We start from the raw sequence: 27904 nt of genomic DNA on the forward strand, positions 1-27904 counted from the left end.
GAGAGCTAGTTCCAGGACAGGCTCCAAAGCCACAGAGAAACCCTGTCTCAAAAAAACCAATAAATAAATAAAAAACCCTTTCCTCTCCAAGTTGCCTTGGTCATGGTGTTTCATCACCTCTACAGTAACCCTAAGATAAAAGGTGTCATGCAGCCCAGGCTGGCCTTGAACTTGCTATAAAGCTGAGGATGACTTTGTGCTGATCCTCCAACATGCTGGGATGATAGGCGTATACCACCATGTTTGGTTTATCTGGTACAATGGATTGCACACAGGACTTTGTGTATTTGAGGCGAGCACTTTACCATACGGTAACTCGCACCAAATCCTCTTTCCTAGATATAAATAGGGCAGTGTCTAATGATCCAGACTGGTGCTGGTCCTGACTCTTCAGTCTCAAGAGAGGCTCGGAGCAAGGACCATCCATCCTCCAACCCCACCGTCCTGGATCAGCAGAGCTTCTGCATCAGCCAGACGTGAACAGCCCAGTCCCAAATACCCTTCCGAGACTTGGGGCATCTGTCTTATTTGTTCATAGGAACAATACTAGCTACTTTATGGGAGCAGGGCTTGCTTCATGGTAGAACTGGTTCTTAGCACATTGAAGGCCCCAGGTTCCACCCTCAGCACCAACATAATTAATGATAAGAATAAGAGCTTCCTCTGGGCATGGTGGCACGGGCCTTCAGACCCATCGTCAAAAGCTAGACACAGCTCTACAGAATGAGTTCCGTTCCAGGTCCGCCTGAGTTGAAAAGGATCAAGTTTGTTAGGCAGGTTCACCGTCCTGCACAGGATCCCAGAGAGGTAGGAAGTCATGGTAATTCTGAAAGAAGACAGAGTCTCATTAGATAACCTTGGCTGGTCTGGAACTCACAGATCTGCTTGCCTCTCCGCCTCCCTAGTGCTGGGATTAAAGACACGCTCAACCATGCCCAGCTACCTAATGTTCTGTTCTGTATTATTTTTTTTTGTTTTTAGAAACAGGGCTTCTTTGTGTCCCCCGCCATCCTGGAACTTTGTAGATCAGACTGGCCTAGAACTCAGAGATTTGCCTGCCTCTGCCTCGCAAGTGCTGGGATTAAAGGTGTGTGCCATCTGACTACCTAATGTTCTTAAAGGACCTTTGAGATTTCCAGGCTGTCTCTCTCATTCTTCTGGTTCCTTCTTGTGTGGTTGTCTGCATTAAATTCTTGGGTGCCTAGGATGGCAGGCATTCATCTAGAGATCTGGGTCTGTCAGGGTTTTCTTTTTTGGTTTTGTAGTTTTCTGAGTGACCCTGGTGGTGCTTCTGACGGTGTGCCTCTGCATCAAAAGAAGCCTTTAGTTTTAAACAGCACGAGCTGCTGCCTGGTTCAGAGGCACCTGCTACGCTGCCCCTGCAGGGCCCGCTGGACTGTGGGCGGGGCTGGAGAGGCAGCGCGGGAGGGAGTTAGGGGTAGGGGACCCGTTGTTTTTCCTGTTATCTGTAGAAAGGAAACAAAGTGGGAAGTGGAGTGTGCGGGTTGTCTGTGGGCGGGCTGTTCAGCCACGCGCCCCGCCTCCAGCTCACTCACTCGCGCCCAGCCTCGGGGCTGCCAGCTCCGAGGGGCTCAGCTGCTCTGCAGAGGGACCGGTAAGTGTTCTCCACGGGATGCTTTACAGAATACGAAGAAAGACCGGGTTGGGGGTGGTTCAGGCAGCGAGGGGCCGGCTCTCCCACGTGTCCCAACACGCACAGCCTGTGCGCCCTGACTTTGGGCGCCTTCTGGCGCCTGGCAAGCGGACGGTGGATCCCTTCCGAGCTTGTCTACCGGGACCTGGGCCTGAGGCTGTGCCAGCATCTCCCCTACGACTGTCCCTGACCGCCCCGATCAAGGGACCAAGGGCTTCCCGGCCCGATGGTGGTGTGCATGTTGCATTCTAAGTTTTGGGATAGTGCGGGCTCCCTGGTCTTGGTAGCAGTGAGGCTGAGCCCAAGCAGGGTCACCCAGGTATGGCCAAGCCAAGCGCGGGGACGGGGCATGTCAAGATCCTCTGCACCCAGGCTCTGCGATCCTCCCAGCCTCTTCACAGCGGGTCAGGGTTGCCTAGGGACAGACACTGAAGTTTCTGGACCCTCCTTCCCTCCTTCTTCCCTCCTTCTCCCCTCCGCTGGTGCCACCCCGCTGAGTTTTGGACCCAGCCAAGGGCGAGATCACTCTCCAGATCTGCGGCTGAGCAGGGGTTACGGCAGCAAAACCGCCTCCAGTTTTGCATTTCCGGACTTTTTTTTTTTTTTTTAAATACTCTTGCCGGTAAATCAGCCTGAATGGGGCTCTTTTTTTTTTTTTTTTTTTTTTCAAATTCAGTTTCCTGTTCTTATTTAGGCTTCCTTCTCTGCACCTCATCCTTAAGAGATAGTGGGGAATGGGATGGCCATTCGTGGGTCCCCAGCTAGAGGCGCTCGCTGCTAAGGTAGCTATGTACTTCCTAGCAGAGAGATGAAGACCCTGGGCAAGGAGAGACCCTGCAAGGGACTAATGGCTGGCAAGGACATGCACACTCTAGAGTGGAAGTGGAGGCTGGGGATGGAGTTTCCAATGTCACCGTGTGAAGGGCCCACACATTGGGGCCTCACCTAGCTCCCTTAAAACTCCCCCAGTTTGCAGATAGAATCCGAGGTTCTCTGAGCCGTTTCCATTGGGTTCAGACTCTGCCCAGAGCAGGGAACTGTCAGCTTGCAACCCTGCCAAGCTGTCCGTGGAGCTTCTGAACCAGTACTCAAAAAAGCTAATGCCTAAATGACCCCTGAGACTTGGGGCACAGTCTCACATATATGTGGGATGAGTGTGTCTTTGCGAGATGCGTGGGGTGGGGCAGGGGCGGGAATGTTTCCTGGTCAGGGAGTGACTCACTACTTCCAGAGGGATTTCAAAGTAAGGACCGAATCCCCGGGTTCTCATCCCTGACACCACCGGTTCCTGACAGTGCCCCTGGGTTCTTGGCAGTTTAATTCAACCATGGGGCTTTCCCCTACAAACTCAGCCGTTTTACATGCAAAAGCATGCCTGAGCAATCTGCTGCGGGCTTCATCCCTTCTCTGGCTGAGCTGCATTGTACGGATGCTCACTGAGATCAGTCAGGACTGGGGACTGTGCCAAGGCAGGTAGGGAAAGGACAGTCTTCTGGGGATGGGCCTGGGAGGGTCATCACAGGACAGGGGTCCACCAGGAGAGGAGCCAGAGTGGTTGTGGACGGTGAGGGGTTGCTTCCTGCTCGCTGTGTTTTTCTTCATCTGCACAGTAGGAGAGGGAAGTGAATGTATGAAGCAATTCCCCTTTGGCTGCTTTTTAAAAAAATTTTTTGTTTGTTTAGAGGGCAGTTCCCCAGCTTGTCTTTGTGGGTCCAGAGCCCCAGCAAAAGTTTCATTGAGTAGGAAACCTTCTGCCACTCCCCAGGGAACCCGCGTGCTTCTCAAGAGGGCTGATGTTAGGGCAGGTCCCTAAGACAAGTGCCCCTGGAGAATGGGCAAGGAGAGCCCTGTAGCAGGGCACGTGTTGCAGTGATGAATGACTAGCCGCCAGCCTGCAGGACACCAGGAGCCAGGCTTGTTTGGGCACTGAGAAAAGCACAAGCTTTGTTCTGGAAACTGTGCCTCTGAAGCAACGAAACAGCACACAGATCGCAGATCTGCGCATGGTCCTGCGTTCAGCCCTCAAACTGAATGGTCATTGAAGTGGCCCATGGAAATCCCCAGCCATCATATCAGAAATGCTGCCAGTTTCAAGGTGGAAAAAACATCAACCCCGGGAACCTCCCTGCTCTTTCTTTGCAGCCAAACACTACTGTGTGTGACTTTCTATATGGGGTACACCAAAATATGGCTCACTCTGGTCCCCCCCCCCCCAGCACTCAGCGATGTCCCTGGAGCCTAAGAAAGTTCCCCTTCCGGTTGAGTGTGCATGCAAGTCTTCAAAGCTTTGGGGATGGGTGAGGGTCAGGCTGCTGCTGGAGAGGGGTGCCTTAGAGGGGCTCCGGCTTCCTGTGCTGGGTGTGATCTGTGGTTGGTTGATGCATGTGGCAGCTCCCACCAGGAGCTCCAGGCAGTACTCCCAGTTGGGAAATTGCTTCCATTACAGAAAATGTGAGGGGGTAGGTAGAGAGCAATAGGGGTAGAGAAGAGAGGAGAGGCCAGAAACAGGGAGGGAGGGAGGGAGGGAGGGAGGGAGGAAGGGAGGGAGGGAGGGAGGGAGGAGAGAGCTGGGTTGGGGAACCTGCTTGTCAATTTAAGTCCTGTAGGGATGTTGTATTGGTTCAAGGGGCTGCTGTAACCAAGGAACAAAAGTGTTGTGCTTTCTACCGAATGGATTTTTGTTTGGAACCAGAAGTTTGAAGTCAAGGTTCCAGCAGGTCCGTGTCACTCTGTCCACGTGTGTCCATCCGTGTCGTCCTCCAAACCCCAGGGGAGACCTTGCTGCATCGGGCAGCCAGTGGTTCCAAGTGGCCCTCAGCTGTGACTCCCATTATTCCTGTCTCTGCCTCTGTCCTCCTATGGCCATCTCCTCCCATCTGTGTGGCTTTTTCTCTTGTTAGACTTGTCCCTGCCTAGGGCCACTCAGGTAATTCAGGAAGAAGTCATTTTTAGTCCTTAACTTATATATGCAAAGATCCTTTCTCAGTGGCTGGGGAGATAGTTCAGCAGAGCGTACTTTACCCGATTTGGAGCCAAAGAACCAGACTGACGCTTAGAAACAAACCAGACTGTGGTGGCGCATGCCTTTAATCCCAGCACTGGGGAGGCAGAAGCAGGTGGATCTCTGAGTTCGAGGCCAGCCTGGTCTACAGAGTGAGTTCCAGGACAGCCAGGGTTGCACAGAGAAACCCTGTCTCAAAAAAACAAAACAAACCAAACAAACTTGGTGTGTATGGCAGTCCGAACACTGGGAAGCCAAAGATAGGCAGCAGATCCTAGGGGTTTACTCATGAGCAAGCCGAACCAAGCTGGTGAGCCCTGCCAAGGAAAAAGGCTCCCCTGAGCTGGCAAGCTGACTCAGCAGGTAAAGGTCATGCTGCCCAAAGATGCCAGCGTGATGACCTGGAGACACGTGCAGGTAGAAGGAGAAGTTGTATTCTGGACCCCCACTTAATGTGCTGTGGCTCACCACCATACACACATAAAATAATCAAAATGAATTGGGTGCTGGAGAGGTGATGAAGAGAGCACTTGCTGCTCTGCAGAGGGCCGGGGTTTGGTTCCCAGCACCCACCATGGACAGCGCACACTCGGTAGCCTGTAAGTCCAGCTCCAGAGGATCCACGGTTCCTTCTGCCTCCACCACACCTGTACACACAGCATATACTCACATAACACATACATTTTTTATAAATAAATAAATTTGTTTTTCAAGATAGGGTCTCTCTGTGTAGCCCTGGCTGTCCTGAAACTCGCTCTGTAGACCAGGCTGGCCTTGAACTTGGAGATCTGCTGTCTCTGCCTCCCAAGTGCTGAGATGAAAGATGTGTGCCACCACAGCCTGGCAAAAAATTAAAAATCTTAATAATTTTCTCTTAAAACAGGGAGGCCAGTGCTGCTGAGGGACAGCACCGAGGTCATCGACTGGCTTCTCCCACATGCACACCCATACTTGTGTGCTTCCAAACATGAACATCTTTATCAATCAGAGGCAAGGTTTTAGGGTAAAGGCGCCCATGGCATAGCTTTGGGGGCCACCCCCAGTTCACGAGAGCAAAGGGGCTATTCTGTACATGTTTTCCAAGAAAGAAGCTGGTGTCTTCGTCCTCCCCCGTTCTGCTTCTTAAGCAGGGTAACCTTCGGCCCTATTTCAGTTTCCAGTGATCTCTGCTGAACAGCCGTGGCAAGCCTCCCTCCTGCTTCCCTTCCTCTCTGTCTCTCTGATCCGCAGCAGCCTTCTTGTCAGTTCTGCTGAGAGTGGAGGTCTAGGACCCGGGAGGAGTGGGTGCCCTTGCCTCCTCTCTTTCCTGCATCACCTTCTCCGCAGCTGCTGGCTGGGACCTTCTTTACAATCTGAGGTGGTGACAGGCAGGGTTTTTCTTTCTTTCTTTTTTTAATTTTTGTTTGTTGCTTTTTTTTTTTTTTTTTTGCCACTTGAGTCCCCATGTCCTTCTTGGGGACTGTAATTTGCCTGACAAAAGGATTTTATGAGATGGGGCTTGTGGTATTGGAAGGGACTTGGGGAGCCCCCATTACTGAAGCCTGCAGGAAGCAAGAGGGAGCATGATGGGTCATGGGCTCCTCAGGGGCCTTGGCAGCGCTGGGCCACTCTGTTGCCTTTGGTCTAGATGGGACATTGCTTTTCCTTGTTGTGGAAGCCAGAGCAGTGTTCTTCCTGGGAAGGGAGAGCAGAGCCATGTTGAAACATTGGGAAGGGAAGGGGGTGAAGATGGCCCAGTGGGCAGGGCAGGATTACCACACAATGGCAAAAGCGTTGTCTTCAGGGTCACAGCTGGCTTTTTTGTTTCAGTGTGGAACCCAGGGTCTTCTGTGAGACAAGCTTCCTAGAGGAGCAACCCTACCCCAGAAGTTTTAGCCTCAGCCACACACACAAAAAAAAAAAAAAAAAAAAAAAAGCCAGAAGCGATTTTTTATTTTGTACACACCTTGGTTTCAGCCCTCAGGAGGCAGAGGCCGGTAGATCTCTGAGGTCAAGGCCAGCAGCCTGGTCTAGGTCTGCATAGCATTTTCAGGACAGCCAGGGCTACAGAGACCATGTGTCAAAAATTATTTTTATTTTTAAATGATTTGTATGTGGATTCATGGGTAGTGCTGTCGTTGTATCTCCTCAGAGCTGGAGTTAAGGCGGTGTGAGCCACCCTGCATGGGTGCTGAACCTAAGGGCTTCCCTCCAAGAGCAGTGTGTGCTCTGAGCCACTGAGCCATCTTTCCAGTCCCCCATTCCCCCTGCTGAGTGACCTTGAGTTAACTGCTCAACCCCTCTGAGCCTCAGAGGCAGTTGCTGTGACTGTGGTATAGCAATACTTATCAGATTCTAGAATGCCATGGATGGGTGGAGGGGGTAGACACTGAGACAGATGAGATCTGAAAAGTAGCTGAGACAGGTCCCTTATCCCAAGCATGAAACACCCCCAATTCTAGCCACTAACAACTGCTCTCTTGTTTTTATAAACTTAACACAACTCTAGGTACCATATGTAACACAATAATATAGAATAATACAGCCCCATCTTTTAGACATGGTCTCAGGTAGCCCAGGTTGGCCTCTCACTCACTGTATAGCTGAGGAAGATCTTGAACTCCTGGTCTCCTTGCCTGTGTCTCCCTAGTGCTGGGATGACAGGCTGTTCCCACCGTGCCTAGCTAGGCATGTGCTTTTGTGTTTGGCTGTGTGTGTACACCCACGTGAACACATGTGGAGGCCAGAAGAGGACACAGGCTGTCTTCTATCATTTTCTCTTCCTTATTCTCTTAAAACAGGGTCTCTAAAGCCAGACCATGGTGGACCTTTAATCCTAGCATTTGGGAGAGGCTGCCAGATCTCTGAGTTCAAGGCTGGCCTAAGGGGGATTGATTTATGCAGAGGCATCAGCTGCCAAAGGGTGGATGATCTTGGAGGGAGAGCCAGCAAAGCCTTTCCGTCCAAATGCACCGTCCTCTTGATTGGCTGTCCGGCTGGTTCTATATGGTGGTTGCTCTGAGGCACGTGACTGACCTGTGCTGTGGCCAGGTGCGCCTCGCAGAGCAGGCGGAGGGTTTCTCTGGGCACCTGGGTCTCCTGTGGTCTTGCTGCTCTGCGCTATGGGAAGTAGAAGTGAAAATTGTGAATGGCTCTTGTCAAGAGCGGATTTCATCTTGGGAGCTTTTCCGCTGTTTGCATGTGCACGCTCCATTGTGCTGTTTGAGAAACTCAGGTCAGGGCTGGGGGTGGGGGGCACGGTTGATAGCGTCTGCCTAGCATGCCAGAAGCCCTGTGTTCCTTCCCACCATCGCATAAGCTTGGCATAGTGGCGCACTCCTATGATGCCAGAATTTGGGGGCACCCTTGTCTACGTAGACCGTTCAAGGCCAGCCTAGATGACAGGAAACCCTGTCTCAAAATAAAAACAGAACAAAAACAGAGACAGCTCTAATGGATGACCCAGAGACTTCAGACAGCAGAACCCGGGCCTAGGGTACCAGCCTGGCTTTTTACCCTTGGTGCTAATTACTGAAGCCTTCCCCAACACCTCTTTTTTTCATTGCTGGGGACAGACCTCAGGGCTTTGTATATTCTAGGCAACCAAACCACACCCCCACTTTTTAATGTGTGTGTTGGGGAGGGGGTAATATACCCTCAAAGGCCAGAGGCATCAGATCAAGGCAGGGTTGCTGGGAACTGAACTCTGGTCCTGTGCAAAAGCAGTCTGTGCTCCTAACTGCTGAACCTTTTCTCCAGCCCCAGAAGTCCCCTAGAATCAAGTGCCTCCTGTTTTCAATTCCAGTGGCCCAGGGCAACCTCAAGTGGGGAGACAAAACCAGGTGAGCGGGGTGTGTGAGCAAAGCTGTCCAGGTGTGCCTCTTCCAGGCAGACCTGCTGCTGGTAAAGAAGTCCATACAGCCAGGATGTTGGTCTCAGATAATCTGATTTTTGGAATTGTTTTTAGATGACAAATAAGGGAGAAAGTGGGGGACTTTGGAGGTTTTCCCCCCAGAAGGAATGTCTCAGGAAGCAATCAATCAATATTCACTTTCAGCTTCAACAAAAGAATAGGACAGGCCTCCTGCTTTTGGGAGCTCTGAAGTCAGGGGTGACTCATCCGCCCCCTTGGGCTTTTCTCCTATTGTGTGCTGAGACAAATATTTGAATGAGGTACCCTGCCTGTCCTTTGGAAAGGGGTGAAGTGTAGGCTGTTTTTCTAGCAAGTAGCCATTGCCTGAGACATTTCAGGGGTTGAGTGGGCTGGGCTTGGAGCAAATGAAGGTAAACAACTTCAGGCTAGTGTTCTAAGCAGGAGCCTTGGAATCACACAGGTGAAAGCTAGCTGTTAAGCTCTACTGGCCTCACAGGCCTAAGGTACTAGGCTTGATCCCCAGCACTGAAGGAGGGAGGGAGGGAGGGAGGAAAGAACTCACTGGGTAAGGATGTTGCCTGACAATCATGATGGCCTGAGCTTGTTCCCTGGAAATCCATAGTGTAAAGTTCCCCAAAGTCCTCTGACCTCTGTCCTGCTCTGTGGCATTCTCGGGCCTATATACACACACATATAAGTAAACGCAATTTAAAACTTTAAAAAAGACAGGATAGAGAGATGGCTCAGCAGTTAAGAGCACTGGCTGCCCTTCCAGAGGACCTTAGTTTAATTCCCAGCAACCACACGGTGGCTCACAACCATCTATGATGAGATCTTCTGATCTGCAGACATACACGCAGACAGAACACTGTATACATGATAAATAAATAAATCTTAAATACAACGAATTGGACCAATGGGCTGGGCATAGTGGCATACACCTGTAGCTTAAGATACCAGGGCAAGAGGATTGGGGGTTTAATGCTGTGCTAGGCTACTTAGCAAGGAGCTGTGGTTCATGTATTGTGATACTTCACATGTATGTGATGAGTGCTTAAGCCAACAAGCTTTCGTCTGAAAGCCTAGGATTGACAGTGTCTCACTGATTTGTGCCGATAATCCAAAGTAATTGAATCCGGTGGCAGGTTATAGCTCCATGAGAAGCTTCAAGTTTCTGCCATTTGAAGTCTGAATCTTAGAAGCCCACACCCTGGGAGGGGATGGCTCTTGAGTGACAGGTGTCCATGCTGCCAGTTATGGCTGAAGCTTGCACGGTGTGGTGTGAATTCCAGCTTTTTACGGGAAGCTTGCATGGTGGGGTGTGAATACCAGCTTTTTACACCTGTGATAAAGTTTCTGGGATGATCAACTGAACCCTGTCTCTGTAGCTGCGACATAAGTCAGTGCCTCTGGGTAGGCCACCCAGGATCCCTGTGCACTAGGTTCAGGGGGAATTGACTGGGAAATGGCCGAGCAGCAGCAGCAGTAACCTTGACCCACATGGACCATTCTGCTCCAACGTTCCCACCCACTGCTCTGGCCAGAGAAGATGTGATATATAACCCAGCCCGCAGCATCCCACCCCGACTATGACCTTGCTTTGAAGCTTCAAGCCCTATTTTTAACACTGACATCAATTTTACATTCTCTTCCATGATCCGTGCATGTTTATTTTACTATAAAGAATATTTCTCCCTCTTTTTCGGTCAAATTGCTGCTCCAGAAAGATGTTTATGTTTTCTTCAGTGACTTCCTCTACTCCCGGCCGTGACTCCAGCCTTAATTTGAAAACATGAGGATTATGAAAAAAAATTGTATGAATGAGACAGAATTTTGACAAGAAATCTATAGTTTGTTCCCCTCTTGTGCATGTGTGTGGTGTGTGTGCGCACGCGTAGATACACGAGTTCTCGTGTACGGGGATGGGGAAGCGTGTGCCTGTGGAGACCTGAGGTTCATGTTAGCAGTCTTCCGTCTCCACCTGGCTCCTTGAAGTAGCTTCTCTCAGTTGAATCCAGAGCTGGTCCATCAGGCAGTCTAGCCAGCCAGCTTGCTCTGGGGATCCCCAGAATTCACCTTTTGGCCACTGGAATTACAAGGTAGCCTGCAGTGCTGACCCATCGTTTACAGGGGTTCTAGGTCCCAACTCTGGTCTTTACACTCGTGAGGCAAGCACTTCACCTGCTGAGGCATCTCAGCCCAAGAAATGTGCATCTTTTAAAAAAATTATTTTATTTTTATTATTATTATTATTATTATTATTATTATTATTATTATTATTATTATTATTATTAGGTTTGTTTTCAAGACCAGGTTTCTCTGCATAGTCCTGACTGTACTAGAACTCGATCTATAAACCAGGCTGGCCTCGAACTTATAGAGAGTTGCCTGCCTCTGCCTCCCAAGTGCTGGGATTAAAGGCGTGTGCCTTATTTTTATTTATGTGTGTCCACATGAGTGTGTCTGCATGATGCATGTGCTGGGCACTGGAGGAGGACAGAGGGCATTGTAACCCCTGAAACTGGAATGACACGTGGTTGTGAGCAGCTTGACGTATCAGGCCCTGGAGATGAGGTGGCCCACCATGGCACATCTAATACGTGGGAAGGAGTGAGAGACCAAGCTGACTTTTACAAGTTCTAGGGCAGAAATGGCTTCAGGACATGTTCAGGGCAAGGACGAACACACATAATCCTTGCCAGGAAGACACAGGCATACATGATAAATTATGGAATGGGGTGTGCAGGGTGTGTCCCCAAGACTTTTCTTTCTTTGTCTCAGTGGGTGCAGAGTTGCGTGAGACATGGGCCCTCAGAAGACTGAGGAAGAAGGGTCAGAGTGTGGAGAGCGAGCCTCAAGGTTCGCTCTAAGTGTGAGAGGAACCATCGAGTAACCGAGGCCCCTGAGAGCGGGACCTATGTCCAACACACACACACACACCACACCACACCTCATATACCCACCACACAATCCCCCCACATCCCATATGCGCCCCATACGCATCCCATACATATATCATACACACACACACACATAAAGAGAGAGAGAGAGAAATTGAGAATTGGGGAGGGGTTGGGGGAGATTGAGAAGAGGTCTCATTATGTAGCCTCAGTTGGCCTGGAACTCTCCCTGTGGTCAGTTTAGCCTCAAACTCACAACACCAAGCCTGCCTTGAGAATTTGCAATTTTAAAAGATACTAAATACTGCAGGGATGTAGAAGTTGAAGTGCCCACATTGTTTAAGAGTTACAGACTAAAATCTTCTATATTGGACATTTAGATGCTATGTATGTAATATTTATACATTTATAATTATAAAGTCATCAGTGCCATTGGTACATTGTGGTATATATTTTTATTATACAGATTTTAATGCAGGTTACTTATAAAAATGTGGAAACGTACAAATGTAGATGGAAGTTTACAAAATAAGCCAGGCGGTGGTGGTGCATGCCTTTAATCCCAGCACTTGGGAAGGTGGATCTCTGTGAGTTCGAGGCCAGCCTGGCCTACAGAGTGAGTTCCAGTACAGTTTCCAAAGCTACAGAGAAATGCTGTCTCAACCTCTGCCCCCCAAAAACATAGGCTTGATTCCCAGGTAGAAACTATATTATATAAAGTGTGATTCTCACACAGAGAATGGCCCATGAGATGCCCTTGGCAATACCTGGCTTGCTCTAGAAGGGGCTACCACGCTACCTGTGTACCCACTGGGGACCAGCTTGGCACTCTGTCTCCCCTTCTGTCTTGAAACCTGGGTGACTGATCCCTGTTTACAGTCAGGGAGCTGAGGATGTGGGCATATGTGGCCTTGAACCTGTTTTTGCAAACGCACCTCATCCTGCCAGCATGGTCATTCCTTACAGGTGTCACGTATGTCTCCAGATGTCTGTGGATTTTATTCACATTTCTAAGCCAAAGAGCCAGTTTGGACATTGCTTTTCATTTTGGTTATCAGTGATAATGTTGTTCAGAACAGGCCTTCCCAGGGGCATGGAAGTTGGTAGTTCCTCCTGCAGCCCTGGTTGCTATGATATTACGAAGTGTGTATTTGATTTTCCCCCTCCTTAGGTATTGTTACACAACTTCTAAAAAAAAAAATCCTGGAAACCTGCTAATGAATAATGTCTTTTTGCATCTAATGAGTTGATTGATTGCTGCTCCGTCAGTAGATTCAGAAGTGAGGCTAGTCACTGGAAAGTCTAAGTGGAACCAGAGTTTTTACAAAGCCTGGGCTATGGCTGCCTCAGCAAACTAGGAGAAGCCACCCAGCCCCATTACACAGATTAAAGAGGAATGATGAGATGCGTTCAATGTGGCCACTCTAGGGAAAGGAATAGACTAAGGGGTTCTGGGACCCCAAGTTTCTCTTTAAGGCACCGATGTGCACTGTTTAAATGGGAAGGGTTGCCTGAAGAGACAGGTGTGCATTGTAAGAAGTTGTGGCCTATGTGGGTCTCCATTGCCTCAGCTCCTGTCCTGCAAGGTGGTCTGAAAAGTCGTGATGGCTTGAGGGGACAAGATGGCTCTCAGGTGATGACTGCCCCTCCAATGTCACTCTCAGGGGTGACTGCCCTCATCAGGGGATCAGGGAGGGTATGAGGGGATCTGTCTGTGAGCTTTTGCTCCTCCTGGAATCCAAGGTGGCTGCAGCTTTACATTTTGCTCTGTTTTCAACCAGAATAAAAGAGGCACACAGGTAGGAAATGAGGCAGGCTAGCTAGGCTTTTCCTCCCGTCCTTAGTCAGCTCTTAAACAAAAGCGTTTCAAAATGCAAGTTCCAGGCTAACTGATATAGGTAGTAAGACCTTATGTTGAAAACCCAAAAGAACATAAACAAAAAATTAAAACCCTAAAGTTCAGTGTTTGCTTCAAACAGCTGCACACGGACAGAGTCCTGGAGGGTGGCACCCAGCCCGGGTGTGACAGTCCACGTCCCTCTCACCTCTGTCCTTGCTGCAGCAAGCACTCCTTGAAGACCTCAGCAGTGTCGCCTGCCATATGCTGAGGAGCACAGGTTGCCATTTCCCCGAGCGCTGAAGCTACTCTAGGAGGGCTTCAAGTGAGGAGGGTCGTGGGAACCCCTCTTTACGGCATGAGTAAAGCAAGCCGGGGCATTGCAATTGTCCCTGGAAGCAAAGCAGCGGTCTCATGTGTCATCTCCAGCTAGACGTTGTCGTAGTTGAACTAGACAGTGATCATCAGCTGCTCGGTGTGGGGGTAAACTCATCACACCTCCCAAGTCGGCTGGGTGTAGAGTGGGTGAGACGGTCTGTTCACCCCTTCAAACTCAGTCCACCTTGAAGTGGGTCACGCCATCCAACAGAGGCTGAGAGAGCCATCGGCTTCCTTTGGGTGATCCACATAAGACTGTCTGGAGGGGAGGCTAACATCTCACTAAAGTGGACATATATCATGCTTTCAAACTAGCACTTTGGACCTTTCGGGAGCTTTGGCGGTTGAGTTTTATGTTATTTGATTATTTATTATAGTTTTGATTTATTTATTTTATGTGCATGTGTGTATACCTGAGTGTATATCTGTGCCCCATGTGTGTGCAGATGCCCACACAGGCCAGAAGAGGGCATCAGATCCCCTGAAACTAGGGTTACAGGCAGTTATGAGCCACTGTGTGTGAGAGGGAAGAGGGAGGAAAGAGAAGGTATTTAGATTATACCACCAGACTAGTGACCTGGCTTTTTACCCCAGGGCATTTAACACAGGCCAACTTACTGCCATTACTTTGTGGCTTGGGAAACTTGCCTGCTCGCTAAGGACAACTTTGCGGCTGTGTTTAGCAAATGCTGCCAGGTTCATTGTCTTAAACTTGTCTTCTCACTCGGTCCCCAGCAGTTGCCACAACACATCTATAAGGTAATTCTAGAAAATCAGGGCCAGAAACCCACCCGGCCCCGGAATCTTTCATGAGGAACTCAGCATCCTATCTGGACCATTATTCTATCTTCTCCCTCAGGAAGTATTCACAGTGGGTCTTTTCCACAAACAGAGCGTTTCTTTCCATTCACGGACAACACAAAGGACTCGGGTTCACAGGCCCTCGCCGGGAACCCGAGACTCCCAGAAATTGTGGCAGATACTGCTCTGTGCGTACTTAGCCAGTGTGTGCTATCTGTTTGACTGATCCTTGCTTCTGAGTCAAGGTCACCCCAGTGTGTGCTGGTTTTCCTGCCATAGACCAGGCAGTGGGTCGTTAGCAGGCCTCTCCAAAGCCAAGAATGTTCCAGAACTTTGTTCCTGGAAACACTCAAGCATTTTTGGTAGACACATGAAAGAATGAACACCACCAAATCAAGCATCGTTTTCTTCGGCCTACCCACCCCTTTCCATGCCCAAAGTCACAAACTCTGGGAGCTTCTGCTAAGCTAGACATGTAGTCAGAGCTTAGGGAATTGACCACAAAGGAGATGGAAGCTTCAGGTCCTAATTAACTTGGCTTTTTAACTACAGTTGAGTGACTTTTTTCATTAACTGGAGGGTGAAAATTGAAAGATTAATGAAAACATGTAAAGACGGCAGGAGAGAGAGGACTCTTGTAATTAGGCTCCCCAGAAAAGTATCAAAAGAACAGACCAGCAAAGGGACAGGCATGTATCTCTCTAGTCCCAGCTACCTAGGGAGCTGCTGCAGCAGGATCGCAGGCTAGAAGCCAGCCTGGACAGTGCAGCAAAGACCCTGTTCCTAATCAAAACAGAACAGTATACCAAGGGGACAAAGCAATAGTGGACTATGTAAATAAATATGGAATCTTATCCCTTTCGGGAGATAATCCTGCATTGCCCTCCTATTTTCCAATTAGAATTTAACATCCGCATTTAATGTGTTTTATTGTTAGTTGTATCTGACCCCCACCCTGACTTTAGTCTCCATTTTACTTTTTGTTCTGTGGCTGTGAGAAACACCACGACCCATGCGGTGGTTCGACTAAGAACGGTCCCCTAGGCTCATAGATGTGGGTGCTTGGTCACCAGGGAGTGGCATTATTAGGAGATGTGTTAGTCATGGTTCTTTAGATTAACAGAATTTATAGAACAAATCTCTCTATACATAAAGGGAAATTATGAAAATGACTTAGAGGCGGCAGTCCAGCTAATCCAGCAAGGGCTGGCTGTGAACGGAGACTCCAAGCATCTGGTAGTTGCTCAGTCCGCAAGGAATCCCGAAGACAGTGACTGACTCTAATGCCATCATGGATGCGCTAGCAAGGTGAGGGCCACAGGCAAAGAGCAAACGCCTTCCTTCTTCCGTGTCCTTATATAGGCTGCCAGCAGCTGGTGTGGCCCAGACTAAAGATGTCTCTTCCCACCTCAGAGCTGGATTCAAGGCGTGTCTTCCTAACTCAGATCCAGATTGGAAGTTGACTCTTCCTGCTTCAAGTAAGAAAAATAAATCCCTCCGGGCGGTGGTGGTGCACGCCTTTAATCCCAGCACTCTGGAGGCAGAGGCAGGCGGATCTCTGGGAGTTCGAGACCAGCCTGGTCTACAAGAGCTAGTTCCAGGACAGGCTCCAAAGCCACAGAGAAACCCTGTCTCAAAAAACAAAACAAAAAAAAAGAAAAAAGAAAAATCCCTCACAGATGTGCATTCCATCTTGGGGCTTTGGGTCCAGAGGAGTCAAGTTGACAACCAAGGATATCCAATAGTCCATCACTGGGAGAAGTCAAGGCAGGCACTCAAGGGAACCATGGGAAATGCTGCTTGCAGGGTTTTCCTCTCCAGTTTGCTTACGGACAGGCTTGTGCTTAGCTGGTGTTCTTATGTAGCCCAGGGCCACCTGCCCAGGGAATGGTGCCACCCAGAGTGGGCTGGGGATCTAGACAATCCACCATACACATACCTATTCCCTTCTCAGATGACCCTGGGTCGTACCAGGTTGGCAAAGCTAGGAATGCTGGTGCCACTTGGAGAAGGAAGCCGCAAGTGGGCTTCCCGAAGGGAAGGCATTGGGGTGGGCAGGCAGCTGAACGAGGTGGGATTGCAACACAGTGGGGTGACCTGGAAGTGTCAGGACAGGAAGGAGGGGTGATGGCAGCAAATACATGTCTTGAGTGGAACAAGGGCTCCTGTGAGTGGGAGTATTTGGTTTCCTGTTCTTAGGCTAGAGTACTTAACAGAGAATTGGCTTCTTTTGGCAGCTGCAAACAGGGGCGGAAATTTAATTTCTCTATTTACTTTTGAGTTTTGACAGTAGTGAAACTCCTAAGTGTGTATCTGTGTGTGTGGGAGGGGGTTGTGCGTGTGGAGGTCAGAGGTCAACAATGGGCACCTTCCTCGTCTTTCAAGTTTAACAGGCATACACCTCCAAGCCTGGCTTCTCTCCAAATACTTTTTAAAACTTTCTGGTATTATTACTGTTGGGGGTGGGACATATGCCATTGTGCATGTGTGGAGGACGGGGAACCGCTTTGCAGAGTTCGCTTTCTCCTTCTACTTTTACAAGGGTTCTGGGGCAAACCAGGTTGTCAGGCCTGCATGGCTAAAATCTCTACCCATTGGGCCATTTTTCTGGACTTCCCAATGTTTTAAAGATTTCTATCTTTTCCATATTTGCCAGTACAGTTCTGGCATATTTTTATGATACAGACATGTCACCATTTTGTGGATTTTGCCATTTCAAAGAAATCCTGTTCTTCTGCCTGGACTCCCAAGAGAAATTAGTACCTGACTGTTCACTTTGCACCCCAAGCTAGGCACTGGGGTTCATTGTTAATGGGGATCTTGTCTTTGAGTCTAGAATTCACTCAAACCTATGCTATCAGAAAAAAGTGAAATTGGGGGGAAGGGTAGCACCATGCATGGCTCCCGTGGGGCGAGGGGAGCCCCCACACATGGAGAAGTAGGTGTAGAGGACCTTGGAGTTTTTCTGCTTTGAAAAATCTCATTGGTGGATGACACTCATTAACTGTGGGACTTGCTAACCTGTGAGAGTTCTCTCTCCTCTGCACCCAGGCTGCTGTCTGAATTCCTTCCCTCTCCATCTCCTCATTCAAGAGAGAGCCATGACTTTCTTTGGACTCTGGGGTCTACTCCGGGGTCTGTATAGCCTAGGAGACCCAGGCTTCACTGAGCCTTGGAGAACTTAGTTGGGCTCAGAATCTCCAGGTTGCTCACCGAGGATGGCTCTACTCCCAGACTCACTTACAAGCCTAGAGGGCTCCAAGGGGCAGGACCCTGGGCGGTCCCCATACTATCATCGGGCTGACCACCCAGTGGCCCTGGTTCCATCTGCTGCAGAGATCAGCTTGTGAGCGATACTTGCTCCTTGCGTCCTTGGGGCAAACACAGCAAGTGTTTACATTAATAGTTCCTGGGGAGATAATCTTGCTTTTATCTTGTTGTGTTGTTTTGAGACAGGGTCTCATTCTGTAGCCCTGACTGACCTGGAACTCCCTTTGTAGACTAGGCTGGTCTTGAACTCTCAGAGATCTCCCTGCCTCTGCCTCCTGAGTGCTAGGATTAAAGCACAATCATGCCCAGCTAGTGGTGTTGTCTTTAAGACGTCTGGACATGGAAGCTAAGATGTATGGGACATCCAGACATGGTGCTGGGAATGAATTTACATCCTGCCGTCTCTAGCTCTCCTCCTAGGGTGCTCCTGCACCAAGGCCTAGGCAGGGATGCTGGGGCCGTGGGAAGCTCCTGGCCTGGGCTTTTTAAGTCTTGCCTGGGGACCTCCCACATCCTGGCCATCTCAGCAGCCTAGTCCTCCCATGCTGGGCTCCACAGTCCCTGGGAACTTCTGGCCCAACTTTTGGCTTTTAATTCTTCACTAACTCAGGGACCTTTCTAGGACTCTGTTTGTTTCTTTGAAACAGGGTTTTCCTAGGTAGCCTTGGCTGTCTTGAACTCACTCTGTAGACCAGGTTGGCCTTGAATTTAGAGATCCACCTGCCTCTGCCTCCAGAGTATTGGGATTAAAGGTGTGCACCACCACTGCCCAGCCATTCCTAGGACTCAGTGACAACCAGTGATGAGCCTGGCCTCATCTGGGGCAGTTGTGGGCCTGGAACCCCTTTCTCCTCTGAGCTCCACTTTCCACAAAGGATGAAGTCTCAGAACATAAGAAGACAGGGTAAAACAAGAGGTTCATAGGTGCAATGCAAAACCAAATGGGTTCCGTGCTACTTCTGCTGTGTGAACTGGGCCTGTAGCTGCTGAGGAAACTGAGGCTGGAGAGTTCAGGCCAGTCTGGGTGACTTAGTGAATCTGTCTCAAAACTTGGGAGGCAGTGGAAGCAGATTTCTGTGAGTTCGAGATTAGCCTAATCGACCTAATGAGTCCCAGGGCAGCCGGGGCTACACAGTGAGACCTTGTGGGGACATAAGGATTGATACTACTGCTGGCTCAGCACACCCACGGCTCTAAATGCAAATGCCCTTCACTAAAATGAAGCACAACAGAAAGGCTGTGAGGATGGTGTGTGCACGGGAGGGTACCCTGGGTTTCCTCATTTACTGTCCCAGGGAGAACAGTAGACCTACCATATAGGTTCCTAGATGGAACCCCAGCCCTAGGACAGCGTAGCTGTTGTAAAGAACTCAGATGTGGAGCGAAAGTCTTGGATAAATCACTTGTTTCTAATTCCATGTGGTGTGGGATTTCCCACTGACAGGCACAACCAGAGTCCAGACTCACGGAATCCTGGGGGCCCAGCAACTCCAGGGCTGACGCAGGTCTGAATGTTCTGCCCTTCCCGGGGATGCCCTCAGAACCAAGGGGGCAGAGTCCTGGTAGTTGGGGAGTTTTGTGGTGGTGGTTGTTTTGTTTTGCCAACTTGACATAACCCAGAGTTATCTGGGCAGAGGGACATCAATTGAGAAAACACCTCCTACATAGTAGGTAAGTTGGGGGGGGTATTTTCTTGACTAATGGTTGATGGGGCCCAGCTCCCTGGGGGCAGTGCCACACTTGGTAGGTGGTTCCCAGTGATCCTTGGAAAGCAGGTTGAACAAGACATAGGGAGTAAGCCTATAAGTAGCATTCCTCCATGGCTTCTGCTTCAGTTCCTGCTTCGGTTTCTCTCAGTAGACTGTGACTAGGAATATGTAAGCCAAATAAACCCTTTCCTCCCCAAGTTGCTTTTGTCAGGCTGTTTTATCACAGCAATAGAAAACAAACTAAGACCGAAAGAGGCTGGGTGGATCTCACTTTATAAACAGCGCCGTCTATCCGCTAATTGTAAAAGATCCTAGCTAGGATTGCCTATGCTTGCCATCCGGGATCACTCTGTTGTTCTGGGGCTCTGTGATGGGGAGATGGGGAGAACCCTGAAGACCCCTGCTTCAGCCCCTGACCTCCTGCAAGAGCAGCCAAGGAGTCTCCACTTCACAGCGCCGGGTTGCTATTTCTCCTCCCCAGACCTGGGGTATTAATGCTTGCTAACTGCTCAGTGGTACAACGGGCTCTGGTCCCGCCCCATCTCCGGGATGTTCCGCCTCCGACCGCGCCCCGCCCCGCCCGGTCGCCCTCTCCAGCTCGTTGTTCAGCCCCGCCCCGGGCCGCGCCCCTCCGCTGATGCCCGGCTCGCTGTTCACCGCCACCCCTGCGGGCTGCACACGGGCCAGGAGGCTGGCGCCCTCCGGTCACTCCGGGACCCTCCCGCCGTATCCCCTGGGCAACTGTCTCCAGGGAGACGGAGCCCGCCCCTGCCACCGACACCGGGTACGAAACCCACCTATGCGGGCGTCTGTGGGGTCCCTGTACTTCCCCCACCACCACTGGCCAGATGCTCTGCCCCGCCCAGCACTGGGCTTTGTTGGCCTGGGTTTGGGTGGGCAGGGTAAGAGGTCATCAGGAGTCCAGGGTGGAGGGGCTTAGGAGAGGCAGGAGCGTGGAGGCAACAGCACCCCACTGGAGAGGCCGACCCATACATAGGGTCGCGGATTCCCTGTTCTGTGTGTGTGTGTGTGTGTGTGTGTGTGTGTGTGTGTGTGTGTGTGTGTGTGGTGGTGGTGGTGGTGGTGGTGGGTAGAGTGCTGAGTTGCGCCTTTTTGTGACTCTCTGAGGATGGAATCCTGGGTGTGTCTTCAGCCGCCCTTGACGGGATGAGCCAGACCCTCAGCCGGCTGGGCTCCCAGGACAAGGACGCGTTTGCTTAGGGCGAGCTGAGCTGTTTACTTCTCAGGAACCAAAGCAGTTCGGTGCACTCTCCCCCGTCCCCCCTCCCCCTGTCCCCGATTCCCAGCCCAGCAGTCAGCAAGCTTGGTCCCTCCCTAGCTTTGCCCTTGAAACAAGAGGGGCTGACAGAAGTCATACCCAGACCTGGAGGTCCTGTCCTCCTTCCACCGTGGGACTTAACTCATTCCTACGAACCCCCAGTGCATTTTTTCCTGGCTCCTTATCTCCCGTCCTGAATTCCTGAGGATGCAATCCTCTGAGCTCCATCATGCTTTCTGCTTTGTCTTTCCCATTTGTCAAAGCGCCTTCTTTCCACACTTACTTCAGGTTTCCTTGGGTCTGTCTTACTACTGTTTGCTATTTTCGGGGGTCAGCATGTAAGCTATTTCTTCTTCTAGTCTTTGGCTAAAGCCTCGGGTGGCTCTGCTCAGAGTTTCTTGGAAAGCCCAGTGGTCCTCCCTGGATGCTGAACTGGGGTATCCACACCCACCTGCCCAGGCTCACAGCAGCGTTGCTGAGCACGGGTTGTGGTTGGCACGCTAGAGGACTTCAGCCCGGACCCTGGGAAATGTGTGTCTATAGAACACACTGTTTCTAGTGGACTCCCGAGGGCTTTGCTTTTGTCTTATGGAGAAGCCAGTAGTTTCTGAGTTTGTTTTGTGCCACTCTGCCTAATGTGATGGAGGCTCAGGGAGCCCCGCTGCACAGATGCTCGGGACCAGGGCGTAAGTTATCCCCCTCTTCGGGACCAGGTTCTTAGGAGTGCTCCCCTCTTCTCACAGCCCCCCTTTTTAGCCTCTAGCCCAACAGGAATGACTTTTCCTTTAGACCTGACTTTGAAAACAGATCCTCATGGGGAGTCAAGGTCTAAAGTTCAGAAACCTACTTTTTTTTCAGCCATGAGATGAAATTCAAACTCAAACATGGCTCAGATCTATTAACTTTGCTTTCAGAAACAAAAACAAACGAACAAACAGCTCTGAAAGACCATCTGAATCACCTGTGTGTACACTCCTACTTCAGGTCTGGAAATGATTCTGTGCCACCAAAGGGAGCTGGGGTGGCATTGACCCAGGTAGCGAGCAAGAAAGACCCAGCCAAGTAAGATTGGCTTAGGAGATGGGAAACCTAGATGGAATGGCTCCCTGCAGTGCTGGGGACTTTTGCAGTTAGCCAAGCACTCTGGCTGAGCCGTGTCTACTGCCCTGAGATATATCCCGTTTTTGGAAATTCTGTGTTTTAAATGTTCTTCCTCCTCTCATTCTTTTCAGACATATGAGGAGCTGAGCAGCCAGCAAAAGTGGGATGAAGTTCACTGATGGCAAAGCACTTTTAATCTCCCAGGCAGAAGGGCCTTGGCTGGTCATCCTTACTGGCCTGTCCCGGAAAGGTAGGTTGGAGGAAGGGGGTGGTATATAGAGTATGGAAGAGATACTGTTACAGATAAGAATGTTGAAGAAAACCTGACCCTCTCTGACTTGTCCCTAAGACAAGCATTCTCAAAGGACGAGAAGGGAGGAAGAGGGGGGACGGATGGACGGACTGACGGACGGACTTGGAGTGTAGCTGGGTAACAGGATAAAGTAGGGGCCTCTGTGTCTACAGAGTGTTGGGTGGTCACAAGATCAAGGTAGGATTCTCTTTCGAGTTGACTTGGAAGAAGAATGTTGCATGTTTAAATGCTTGGTCCCCAGTGTGTGGACCGGTTGGGGAAGATTAGGAGATGTGGCCTCACTGGAGGAACGTGTCACTGGGAGAGGGTGGAAGTTTCAGGCCATTCCCAGTGTCTCTGCCTCACGGTTGTGCTTGAAGACGAGTGCCCCCCCGCTTCTCCACCTGTGCTCCCCACCGTCATGGTCACAGACCCTCTGAAACCGTCAGCTCCAAATAAGCTCTCCTGTAACTCACCTTGGTTGTGGTGTCTTGGCGCATCACCAGAAGAGTAACTAAGACATCCCCATCCAGTCATAGGCAGCTGGGTGTGGGTACTGAGCTCTGTGATGGGGAAGTCTGGGGATTCCTTGTAGTCTCTTTGGGTACATGATTGGTCTTTGTGCGCAGAGAACATTCTGGCTGATCCGCTGCTGTCCTTTAGATCAGGCGGGGCCAGTGTTATTGAAGCTTCCCCCAGCCTCTACCTCATCATCTCTAGGTCTTTTCGTGTTGTTTGTGAAACCTCTTTGTTGGTTGTAGAGCTCTTTCAAAATTAAAATATTCAGCAAAATTTTGAAGTTGGAAGTAAGCAGAAACAAAACTTAGTTTCCAAAATGCCTTGGCGGAGTGTGTACAGAGGTCAGAGGACAATTTTTCATTTTATTAATTATATATACCGTATTCTACCTGCCTGTAAGTCAGAAGAGGACACCAGATCTCATTCTAGATGGTTGTGAGCCACCATGTGGTTACTGGGAATTGAACTCAGGACCTCTAGAAGGACAGCCAGTGCTCTTAACCTCTAAGCCATCTCTCCTGTCCCCTTTATTTTATCTTTATGTGGGTTGAGAGGAGTGAACTCAGGTGACTAACGTTGTACAGCAAACACCTTTACCCTTCATCTCTATGGTTCAGGAAATACCTTTGGTAATAATTTTGGTGGTGCACGCCTTAATCCCAGTACTTGGGAGGCAGAGGCAAGTGGATCTCTGAAAGTTTGAGGCCAGCCTGGTCTACAGAGTGAGTTCCAGGACAGCAATGGCTACACAGAGAAACCTTGTCTCAAAAAACAAACAATAACAAAAAAATATTTTTATTTTATGTGTATGACTGTTTGCCTGCATTGTGCACCATGTGCTTGCAGTGGACCTGGGGGCCAGAAGAGGGCGCTGGATTTCTTGAAGCTAGAGTTATACATCTTCTGGGAACCATACGGCCATCATAGTATGAACTCTCACAGCGGTTGTGGTTACCCACAGGAATGAGGCTGTCTAGTCAGGCATGGCTGGAGGAGAGGCTTAGGGGCTCTACCTATCACTGCGAACTATTTGCTACTGGTAGATCCAGGGGAAGGGGGGAGTCATTGTCTCCAGTTGTGTGTTCACTAGAGACTACCAGGTTCCAATGAGTAGTATTGTCCTGGTTAAATTAAATGGAGCAGAAAACAAAACCAAAAGTCATGAGTCAGGGAAAAGGGCTGGCAGGGAGGAAGGGAATAGATAGGAATTGGAGGGAGATTAGAAAAACAAGTTGGGGCTGGAGAGATGGTTCAGTGATTAAGAGCACTGACTGCTCTTCCAGAGGTCCTGAGTTCAATTCCCAGCAACCACATGGTGGCTCACAATCATCTGTAATGTGATTTGATTCCCTCCACTGGTGTGCATGAAGGCAGGCCACTCAAATACATAAATAAATATTTTTTAAAAAGTTGAAAGACCCAGGCTCTTGAAACAGGATGATGGAACATGCAGCATAGCTTTTACCGAGTCACCAGGCAGGGTCTCACAAATCCTCTCTCTGGTCTCGCAAAGCTGTGACCATCACATCCTGGCACTGATCGCTGGTTTGTGAAGCCATTTGGACAGGGAACCCTACCAGTGTTCAAGTGGGGTTAGTGGCTTGCGGTGGTGTGGCTCTGAGAAGTCACACTCAGCATCATGTTTCAGTTGTGTGTCCCTCACTGGTGGCCCCCTTCTGGAACACTGTGGATGCTTTCAGAAGTAAGGCACGGCTAGCAGAAACAGGTCACTAGGAGTGAGGGTAGGACCTGCCCCAGGTTTTGCTGTGCTGTTTGTTTCTTGGTCTGCCATGATGTGGACAGCCTCTGCCACAGGCTCCTGCAGTCATGAACTAGCGGCTCCACCATGCCTACCGAGCAGTGATGGACTGAGACCCCCTGGAACTGTGAGCCAACATAAGTCTTCCTTCTTAAGTCGTGTCTGCAAGGTATTAGTAGCTGGCACAGAGCTCTTCCTTGAACCTGGCAGCCCTAGATGGTCCTACACAGCTAAGTCCTTAGCAGGGACCCAGGCAGTCAGAAAAAGGAAACCAGATGGTACCACATGGTTGTTTTAAAAGAAGAGGCAAAGTGAGAGTGTGGATTAAACTGAGGTAGCCGGGCTGCTGTGATGTAGCTCAGTTGGCAGAGTACCTGACCACAGACAGCATAAACAAGGTGAGGTGAGGTGTGGTGGGCGTGTTTGTCAGCCCAGCACTTGGGAGGCAGGGGGGTGGTCAGAAGTTCAAGGTCATTCTTGGCTACAGAGCGAGTTCTAGGCTACCTTGTGAGTCTGTCTCAAACAAACAAACAAACCCTTATGACATCAGAAATGATGATTTTTAAAAAAAAAGATTATTACTTTTATTTTGAGATGGAGCTCTCTATGTGATCTAAGCTGGCCTCAAACTTAAGACATTCACCTGCCGTTGTCTCCCAAGTGATGGGATTAAAGGTGTGAGCATTGCAGCCAGCTTTATTATTACTTTTAGACTCTGTGTGTGTGTATATATTTGTGTGTGTGTATACATGAGTGTAATGCCCTTGGATCCAGGTCAGAGACTCCAGGTCACCTGTAGTTGGAGTTACAGGTGGTTGTGAGCCACCCAATGTGAATTCTGGGAACCAAACTCTGGTCCTCTGGAAGAGCAGCAAGTACTCTTAACCACTGAGCCATGAATTGTGGTTTTTTTTTTTTTTTCAAAGAGGTTCTCACTATATAGCTTTGGCTGGTCTATGTATACCAACTGGCCACAAATTTGGGACAATCCTCCTGCCTCTGCTTCCTGAGCGCTATAATTACAGCCATGCACCTCTATGCCTAGGTTTTGTTCATTTTAGAGGTAGGGTCTCACTAAATAGCCCAGGCTGGCCTTGAACTCATGACCCTCCTATTTTCTGCCTCTTTGGTGCTAGGACTATAGGCGTATGCCATTGTGTCTGGTTCACTTAAGACAGTTTGTAAATGTAACTTTTCAAAAAAAAGGTCTTTTTTTGTCTTTTTGAGGAATTGATGGAAGAAAGTCTGCTACTAATGTAAGTAAAAACCAAAGACTGTGAGCCAGGTATCTTATCTGTATTTCAGTACTTGGGAGGCTGAGACTAGAGGTCAACCTGGGCTGAAAAGCAACAGAAACCCTGAAAGCGGATGGCAACATTGTGCAACTGTGTCTATTTCTCATTTGGCTTGGCTGCCCAGCGGCTTTCAGTATTTCCAATGCTGTCTTTGAGTCTTGGGAATGCCTGGAAAACGCCGCTCTTCTGTTGAGTTTTGTTTTCAGTTACTATAACTAAATACCCGTGCCGGATACTTACAAAGAAAATGTTTTTCAGTCTATAGTCCTGGGGGCTGAGGTGGGGGGGGGGAAGGTCCAGTCCCTCAGTTGTTGGTTCAGCCTCCAAACCTCATGCTGAAGACGTTGCAGCAAGAACAAGATCTGAAGGGAGAGATCTGAGCACCACTCTGGATGCCAGAGCGAGCGAGGGGCAGGGCTAAGCTCTCCTCTCCTGGCCATTTCCCTGAGGGTCTGGGACTGTCCCCTGCTTGTTCCTACCATGTCCCTAACGCCTAGTCCCTGTTTCACCTGTCATGCTGGCTCCGTCACACACTGGAGCCCTCCCTTTAATGTGCCTCCCCCAGGGATTGCTCCACCCCACCCCTCCTTCCACTGGACACCTCCCTCCAAGTCCCTTTTTGTTCCAGTCCAGCTCCTTGGCTCTAGGAAATCATCCTGTTCATTCTGTTTCCTTTTGATTTACTGTCTCCTCCTTCCATTAGGCTAACATTTCCCTGAGAGCCTCGGTGATGCCTATAGCTGCCTGCTGGGCACGTGAAAGTGAACTCTTATTGTAAATGAGCCAACGAGGGTGACTCTTCACAGTGCCTTCCTGAGGCCTCCAAGGATGGATGTTTTGGGATCTTTGGGCTTTCCTTGGCATCTACGGCAGGATAACTGTCTCAGGAATGTTCCTTCTTAGAGAGTGTCCTTGAAGACTTGCTGTGAGGTGACCCTTTGGGTGAAAGAGTCCACACTTTTGGGCTCTGCCCCGATATGCCCACCTGTGCTGATTTTCCTGTAGGTTGATCGTGGCTGAGAAATGGGCACTGTGATTGAAGGGCTCCCTGAGGTTGAGGGGCTCCTGCAAATGGGCCCCTTGCCAGCACTGCTGGGTCCAGCATCCACCACAGGTCACTGTTTCCCTACCACACAAGTGTTTGCTTGGTGCCTTCTCTATGCATGGTTGAGGCGGATGCCAGTGTTGATACTTAGCTTATGCATAGTCACATTCTAGAAGATTCTGTGGCTCAGACTCTTAGGTTAATTAAACTGTCGTTTTGACTCTGAAATCCAGGCTTTGGACAGATGGCTTATCTGTGGGCTCAGAAGATGAGTGTTCTGTCTCGCTCCCAGGGGAGCCTTTACACTCTTGTTCCAGGGTGACTCTGAATTCCCTTTGCACCAGCACTGAAAGAGCATGACGTTGCTTTCCCAGGGTCCCTGCCTCTGGGAGAAAGATGGTTATCACACAGAGAAGCAGGAGCAAGTTCCCTTCTGTGCCTTGTTGCCTGTCCCCAGTGTGGCCTGCCATAATGACTCATGTGTTCCTGTAGAAAGCCGTTCCCCAGGACTCGTGACTGCAGGACCCCAAAGATTGTCTTTATGACAGAACTGGGGAAAGTCAGCCATATTTGCCATGGACCCTGGTAAGACATGAAGTTTATTAGTCCAGAGATTCGGACTCCTGAGAGTCCCAGGAGAAGTTCAGAAAAACTGCAGACAGCTGAGTTCCAGGACAGCCAAGGCTGTTATGCAGAAAAACCCTGTCTTGAATCTCCCCAAAAGGCAAAGAACTCCCCAAGAGCCCCAAGTTTGGACCAAGACTCCAGCTAGCAGGGCTCCCAGCCCAGGGCATTCCCTGCTTGCAGGCCTCTCCGGCGTGTCCTAGGCCCTGAAGCATTCCTGGGTTGCCAACAGTAGCCCAGGTATATCTGTTAAAGTCTTTGGAGAAAATTCCCCCAAGGTCTATACATGTGTCCACACGCCTGTACACACTTACACAGATGTGTGTGGAAGTCAGAAGACAATTTCGGGTGTTGTTCCCTAGGAAGGCTTCCACCAACAGCTTCGCCAATGTAGACTTCACCAGCTGACCAGTGAGTTCTGGATTTCACTGTTTCCTCCTCCTGTCCTACATTGCCAGCTCTGGTATTACAAGTTTTTGCTGTGCCCAGCTTTTTTTTTTTTTTTTTTGGTAGGGGTCTGAGGAGGCCTCAGGTTCTCAGGTTTGCAAGGCAAATGCATTACTGGCTGAGCCTCTCCGCAGACCCCA

At 49.8% G+C, this 27904-nt stretch overlaps 1 protein-coding gene across 4 annotated transcripts in view; it reads left to right on the plus strand.

The window, feature by feature from the left end:
* The first annotated feature begins 1481 nt into the window (after positions 1–1481).
* Positions 1482–27904, plus strand: part of Pik3cd (phosphatidylinositol-4,5-bisphosphate 3-kinase catalytic subunit delta) — a 45812-nt gene continuing 19389 nt past the window's right edge. For 2 of the 4 annotated variants that reach the window (XM_050153346.1, XM_050153349.1), the window contains exons 1-2: positions 20054–20187; positions 21915–22033. The gene's annotated coding sequence lies outside the window, so the exon portion shown is untranslated. Of the gene's footprint in view, positions 1616–20053; positions 20188–21647; positions 21667–21914; positions 22034–27904 lie in introns of those variants that run through there. The other 2 variants (XM_050153347.1, XM_050153348.1) reach the window with 2 other exon arrangements.

The sequence above is a fragment of the Alexandromys fortis genome, unplaced genomic scaffold, assembly GCF_014885135.2.
Source record: "Alexandromys fortis isolate MF-2015 unplaced genomic scaffold, M_Fortis_MF-2015_v1.1 scaffold_88, whole genome shotgun sequence".
Classification (NCBI taxonomy): domain Eukaryota; kingdom Metazoa; phylum Chordata; class Mammalia; order Rodentia; family Cricetidae; genus Alexandromys; species Alexandromys fortis.